The sequence below is a fragment of the Carassius carassius genome, chromosome 7, assembly GCF_963082965.1.
Source record: "Carassius carassius chromosome 7, fCarCar2.1, whole genome shotgun sequence".
NCBI lineage: Eukaryota > Metazoa > Chordata > Actinopteri > Cypriniformes > Cyprinidae > Carassius > Carassius carassius.
This window is the reverse complement of record NC_081761.1, coordinates 38595294-38601415: the sequence shown is the minus strand read 5'-3', so window position 1 is coordinate 38601415 and position 6122 is coordinate 38595294. Positions and strand designations below refer to the sequence as shown.

Genomic DNA, 6122 nt, shown 5'->3' with positions numbered 1-6122 from the left:
GTGCTATTATTATTAACTTTCCTCAAACTCCTGCTTGTACTGCAAATAGCACTGCTACTAGTACTACAACTACTGCTATCAACCAGTTAAGCATTGCCTGGGTTGTATGGTGCACCACATTAGTGTAGTGCTTCCCTTCATTTTTAAGCACCATTTTATCCATCTTTAACAGCAGTTTATTGACTTGAGCTTTATTTTTGTCCTCATTGTTGACTGCGTGATATCTGCCACCACAGCTGATTATTAACTGTCGTAGTAGTGAGTGTAGAGAATGATGGTAAAGCAAGCAGATTCTTCTCCAAAGTTCTCCCGAATCCATTTCACTGTGTTCATCTTTTCCTCAGTGTATCTTTCATCCAGTCTGATGACCAGCAGGAACACATTAGGACCAGGAGAGGACATGACCATACACTTCTTTATTTCAGCGTGCACTTCATTTAACTTTGTTTTTTAATCCTGGAGGCCGGGGGTGTCGATTATCATTATCAGTCTTTCACCTTTTTTTATCTCTTTTTTCTTAGACTGTCGAGTAACTGACTCTGGATTGAAATCCACTTTAAACTCATCTTTTCCCAGGATGCTGTTTCCAGTTGCGCTCTTTCCAGCTCCAGTCATTCCCAGCAAAACAATCCTCAGATCTCCTGAAGTTAGACAGACACATTGTTTTCACAATCATAACACACACTTGACTTTGATAGAACATTTTGTTTAGGTTTAAAATCAAATTAAATCACTTAAGTTACTAAGAGTTTTATTTTAATTTCCTTTTCTTTTTTTGTGATCAGTGATTTTTACCATCAACACCAACTGAAGTCATATCTAGAGACTCTTCAGACTCTTACACGAGTAGAGAACCTCCTAGAACAACCTAGAATTATGATGCCTAGTGTTATAATATTATGATATTTGGTAAGAGCTTTTATTCAGGTTATTTAATCATTTTTATTGTGTATTTTATCTTTTTTAAGTCTCTCAGTGATCTGTTTGATTTTTCATATTCTCAGTGGTTTTACGTCTAAGTTTTGCTGGAGCTGTAAAGCAGTTCAATTTGTGTTGATTGTAAATGTGCTTTAAAAACTCAACATCCCTTTGTAACTAACATATCAGTTTCTCAAATGGTTGAGTCATGTGGCTCCCATTATTTTCTAATCCATTTAACTTTTTTTTTTGTAATATAATAGTAATATCTTTGTACAGTCTACATTAGACTATAATTTTGTGGCTATTAAATTATTTATAATTGACTTTTACTGACCTGAAATTTCTGAAGCAATCTCTGTAGAAATCCTTGTGCTCAGAGAACAATTTTCTATGCAGTGCTCACCGCTCTCTTTCTCTTTCTTCTTCTATCTGGATGAATGAGAAACGAAAGGACTGAAAGAACACGAGGGTGCAGAGTAACTCCCCTTTTTTGAATTTATGGTCACATGACTGCTGTTGTTATTTTTCAGTATAACTGCTCAAAAATATTATTGTCATTATTACGATTATGTTCTTAAATAATAATCATTTGTCATTCTAAATACAAAGTGTCAGTTTGCTTATATGCATCTTAGACAATTTATTTCTAACTTGTACATTTAAGAGTTTAATTTGTTACAGAAATCTTTTGTAGAGGACTTGTAAGAAGAAAAGCAGGTAGCTTCTCGGATTCTGTCTGTATGAACGAACAACCGGAGACAAGCCTGTATTCCTTCCTAGCAAGTAATCATAGCGACAGTGGACAAAGAAATATCAAAGATGGTGCCATCCATAAAACTGGAACTCTTATCATTTTCTGACACGACAAGAGTACAATCGTAAAATCTGTAAAATCTTCATTAACCCTTTGAGCCTATGGTTACGCGGATGTGATAAGAACGTTCAGTGCCACGTGATCAACTGCTAAATTCAAATCTGCTTTCCTCTTTTCCTGGCACTGAGCCAGAGACAGACGCACTGAGCGCTTGTCAGTGTGTTCAACCATAATGCTGATTTTATGTTTTAGATATATACATACACATAAGTACTAGCAAAACAATGCAGTTGTAGCTTATAAAATACACTCCGATGTCTATGATTTGACGACATGTTTTGTTGATTTCATTTAGAAAATACATCACAACATTTTTTACTGTACTGTTCTCCCAGTTCACCAGAAACTTACTTTAATGTCTTTCGGGAGGAGAAGATGAATTTACGTGTTGTAAATCTGGAATATGATTCTGAGGGTGCAAAAAAAATAAATAAATAAATAAATAAATAATATTATTAAGAAAATCGCCTTTAAAGTTGTCCAAATAAAGTTCTAAGCAATGCATAATATTCCTAATCAAAAATAAGTTTTAATATATTTACGGCAGGAAATTTACTAAATATCTTCTTGAAACGTGATCTAATAACATGAAAAGTATTGCTTTTTATTTCTCCTCTTTCCTACTTGTTTAGTGTCTGTTTCAGTTTTTATAACAATTTCTTACTATGTGTAAGTTGTTGTTTTCTAGCATGTGTGTTTAGCAGTGTTATTATTACTACTGTCGTTTAATTAGTATTATTTGTATTTGTTATTTTGGTAAATTATGTTTTAATTTATTATGTCTGAATACGTCTCTTATTAAGCTTTAGTTTTATTTAATTTGATTTATTTTAATACTTCAACAAACTAAATGGAAATGAAATTATTTATATATACATATGTAGTTTTTTTTTTCTTTTGGTGTTTCTTATACCTTTTGCTCTTTAATATTTTTTAGTTGTTTTTATCTTTTTTATTTTAAATGTTAAGTTTTGAAATATTGTTGTATGCATCTGTCATTTGCCTACAAAACACATCCATTACACATTACAAATTGGCCTGTGATGGTTTTTCTCTTTACATGAACATGCTGATAAAAGTTAGGCATAACCTGCCTGAGGTTGGCTTTGTTAAAGTCCCCAATGAGGATAATAGCAGCATCAGGATGTTTTTTTGATGTTGCCACTGAGTGCATCGTGAAGCTCAGACAAAGCTTAGACAAATGTAAACAGCAGTAACAATGATCAATGAAAACTCCCGGGGCAGATAGAATGGGTGGGAAATAATGGATAAATGTCCCATATGAGACGAGAAGGAGCACGACAGAGTGAAGATATTCCTGGGGTCACACCATTTCTTGTTGATCATGAAACACACTCCTCCACCTTTGGATTAACCGACCGTCCTGTCCATCCATAAAACAGAGAAGTTTTCAGACGGCGTTACAGCAGAATCCTGCACGAATTGAGGGATAAAGTATCCTAAAACAGGTTAGTGAAGTTGTTACCAATGTCCAAAAGTGTTCCTTTGTTGTAAGTGATCAGTTCAGAGGTTATTTGTGTAAAAAGAGAAAGCAAAAGTAGGTAAAAAAAAGAAAATAAAAACACAATTTAAGCGCAGCGACCTGGAAGGCGACCGGACTCGGAAGCGCCATCTTGGAATGTCCGTTGTCTAATTTTTTTGCCCCTTTGATCATGTAAATGGACATTACATCCATCAACACAACATGTTCTTCCCATAGATACGACTTCATTGGTGCATAACAACAAGTAGACTCATAAAATGACGATTTTTCCCATCAGCCACCATGGTGCTAGAGCTGTGACATCACGCCCCCTTCCTCTATAACAATACAAACAAATTTAATTTGCCAATGTGTTTTATTCATATAGGATACACATAGTGTAAGTAACTATAAAGTTCACTCTATTCTTCACCCAGTTCTCCGGCCACTTATTACTTGTATTTAGGGAGAAATTGATGAATTTATGTGCTGAATTTTTGGGTGAACTCTCCCTTTAAATGCAAAATGATGATTCCTCAAATAAATAAACAAGTTATATTTCAAGTGTAATTCACTTATTTTATACAAAAAATACATTTGAGATAATGCACAATACAAAAATATGACAACTTAAAATCTTCATTAAAACACCTGAGACAAAGGGGTGCCAGAACCTAATTAACTTACAGACTAAAGCTGTTACAACAGGACCAACTTCAATTACATGAAAGGTAGTAAACTCAATATGTACAAAAGGTTTGAGCTTAGGATGTTCTGGGTTCATTCTGACTCTGTTGAACCCAAGGTACTACATATACTTTGTCACTGCTATGCTGCAATAAACATCTTCATCAAGATCTTAAACGTCTTCATCACTTTTTCTTAAAAGTACTGTTCTGATTGTGTGCAGTTAATGTGAAAGCAAGTGCAGTTTGACGTTTTCTTTACAAATCTGTTGTGAATGCCACTGAACGTGTGTGATTTTACCACAGTGCTGTAGCTTGATCCTCTTAGTAAATGCCCAGTAAAGCACAGTAACCACAACACTTACCATACCTCGACTATAATTACTGATTTTATTGTGTACTCTTTGCAGTTAAAAAATCTCAACAATAATTACATCCTTCATGCTGCAATGTATTCTTGGTGAATCATACAAAACTCATGCAGGGCTCCAAGAATGCATTGCTGCAAGATGCATGTCATCATTGTTTAGATTCATTATTTATTAGTTAAGAAAGCTTTGACTTCCAAACACACTGTAAGTGACACTGTATGATGATCACTAAATTGGTAAATTCTTCATATTATTCTCTTCTGCATTTGTGATCATCCCAAATTATCTAAACACCATAACTGTTGACTTTCATCTTCTCTATAATAATTAAGAAATTAGCATGATCGATTGTGGAGTGGAATCCGGGTCGGGGAAGCCTACTTTCTTACAGTCCCCCCTCTTGGCTCAAAAGAAGCATCACATTCATTACTGTTGCAGATAATACACCTCTGTTCTTGGGCAGGTGCCTAGTGCTGGTGGACAGGGCTGGGGACTAACGAAATACATGTAACTGCATTACGTATTTAACTTATAAAATATGAGTAACTGTATTTCATTATAATTACATTTTAAATAGGGGGTAACCAGACTACATCTCAAAAGTATTTTAGATTATCAAAGTGATTACTTTTATTTTTAATGTCATTTTCAATGTAATATTTAAGTAAACAGTCTGGGGATTTCAACCAATATGGCAACTGATTCTCTGCTGAAACAAACATTCTCCTAGAATTCACCCTTTGCATTCAGTTAACAAATCCATAAAAATAATGCATGAAATAAAAGTTTATAAAGTCAAATGATAGCTTTATGCACAGCAAAATCCCCAGAGTAAAATTAACTCTGTTCAGAGAACATTTGGTCCCTCTCTACAGAGAGTTAAAATAACTCTGAAACAGAGTAAAAGTTAATGAGATACTTAAGTGATTAATTAAGTGATGATTGGGCATTAATGATGAACACCTGCTGTTAACAAGTTCTCAGCAGAGGAGGATTCAACAACTCCACAAACAGCATTACCAGCTTCACTTATTACTAACCAGACTAACTTTATTTCTGTCATACATTTACAGAAGTTCGTATTGAGCATTGAGGTTTAGATGTTGACGATTTATTGAAAATGTATGATCACCATTATCGTGATGAATGTTTCCTTTAGTTGGGCAGTTTGACTCTAGCTTATATTTTTTGAGTGTTTATGGTTTTTGTAACAGCTTTTACCAAAACATGTAATTTGTTGCAACGAATGCCAGATGCAAAGATATTCAGGTGATCTAATTTTCAACAACAAAAAGTAGAATGATGCGCTTATATCATCACTGTCCAAAAGTGGTCATTTGATGTTAATAGATTATGTTCACTAACAATACTCTCTTGCCACAAATTGGACATTTTGAATTTTTTTAAATACATAATAGGGGATTTTTTTTTTCTGAGACACAGACATCAAGAATCAGCTTATGAATCTCAACAATGGTAACATGTTTCATGCCGCAATGCATCCTGGGAGCCATGAGTTTTATACTATTGTGGCTCCCAGCATGCATTGCAGCATGTTACCATTGTTGAGATTCATAATCTGATTCTTGATGTCTGTGTCTCAGAAAAAAAAAATCCCCTATTATGTATTTAAAAAAATTCAAAATGTCCAATCTGTAGCAAGAGAGTATTGTTAGTGAATATAATCTATTAACATCAAATGACCACTTTTGGACAGTGACGATATAAGCGCATTTTTTTACTATCTGCTGTTAAACACTATATCACCTGATCATCTTTGTTTTTGG

The 6122-nt window shown here is 34.2% G+C and overlaps 1 pseudogene; it reads right to left on the bottom strand.

Moving 5' to 3' along the window:
- Window positions 1-22: 22 nt before the first annotated feature.
- LOC132144301 (GTPase IMAP family member 9-like) lies at window positions 23-817 on the bottom strand (annotated as a pseudogene).
- Between the last annotated feature and the right edge of the window lie 5305 nt (window positions 818-6122).